Source organism: Calidris pugnax, unplaced genomic scaffold, assembly GCF_001431845.1.
Source record: "Calidris pugnax isolate Ruff unplaced genomic scaffold, ASM143184v1 scaffold220, whole genome shotgun sequence".
In the NCBI taxonomy this organism is placed as follows: Eukaryota; Metazoa; Chordata; class Aves; order Charadriiformes; family Scolopacidae; genus Calidris; species Calidris pugnax.
The window spans coordinates 1913257-1914687 of NW_015090963.1; positions in this window are offsets into that span (position 1 = coordinate 1913257).

Below are 1431 nucleotides of genomic sequence, written 5' to 3' on the forward strand. Positions count from 1 at the left end.
CCCCCCCCGTTCGGGGCAGGGGGGCGGGGAGTGGGGGTGCTTGGGGGCGGGGGGGGTGCCCTGCGAGGGGTACTCACACTGCACCCTCTGCTCCCTTCCCTGCCCCACTGCAGCACGCATTGGGGTGCCCCCTGCCTGCCCCCACCCCCAGAGCTTGTGCCAGAGGGACAGTGGGGCAGGGCTCGACCCCAACCACTTCCCGGTGACACCCCCAAGCCCTGAACACAGGCATCGGGCCGTTTCAGCAAGGGGAACCGGGGCTGGCACCAAGGGGGCAGCAGGTGGGGAAGGGTCTGGGATAGCCAAAGCCCTTGCCCCCTTCCTGGGGGTGTCCATCCGAAACAAGCCCCGTGCCTGGTGTGAGAAATGCCGGCTCACACCTAGAATTTAAAGAGGACAAAGTCGGTGAAGCAAAGGTATAGAAATTTATTATACGAAATAGCGCTGAATCGGGTGCATCTCAAAGTAGAGGCACACCCCCGTTTGGTTTCTTAGGTATCTTTATACTTTTTATCCCGGCTGCCTGAGTTACTGTCTCCCTTCTCATTGGCTGAGAAGTTGGAGCTCACATTCTTCCTGACCGCCTAACCTATTATAGATAAAGCACATATATCTGTTCTACAAAATTATTATTCTAAACACCCCGCTATATGTTTGCCATCACCTGCTGTCCAATATTAGTGGTTACAAGTACTCTGGTGGTCATATCTTCATTAGTTACCCTCCAGGTGGCCTTCATCCACTTATCAGTCTCCACTGTCAATTGTCCACTTACCAGTCTTCACCGTCCGTTGTCCACTTATCAGTCTTCACTGTCCATTGTCCACTTATCAGTCTGCCACCAATTTTTGGTTAGCCTTCACCTAGATAACACTTCACAATCAAGAACCCCTGGACAGCCCCAAGGCACCTCCAAGGATCAGTCGGACACAAGGGATAAGACTCCACTATAACTGAACTACCTTTATCAATACAGGCACGCTAACAGAGAAAAGAAAAAAAATAATATATCAATTAGCTGAAGCAAAATTCAGCCTGTTTCTCACACTGGTGAGATTCACCCCGCTCTCCAGGCGCAGGCAATGTGCCCGCACTTGCAAGGCTGGGGTGGCAGCCAGGACAGCACGGGGAGAGGAAGGCAGGCTCTTTTTTGGGCATGCAAGGCCTTCTCCAGGCTGGAAATGGAGGTGAAAGCAGCAGCAGATCTCAGCAGGGTTTCAGTGCTGCCGTCTGGTGGCCCAGGGACCACGAGAGTCCTGCTCTGGGCAGCCAGGACATAACGGTTCCTTCACCCTCCACCCCAGACGACAGCTTGCAACGGGGCAGGTCCCCTCTCTGCTCTCCTCCTTCCCAGAAGCTATGTGCCCCCAGGGCAGCTAGAGCAGACCCTTGAGGTAGTGGAGCCTGAGGGGGAGGATTTTTCCTTCGATT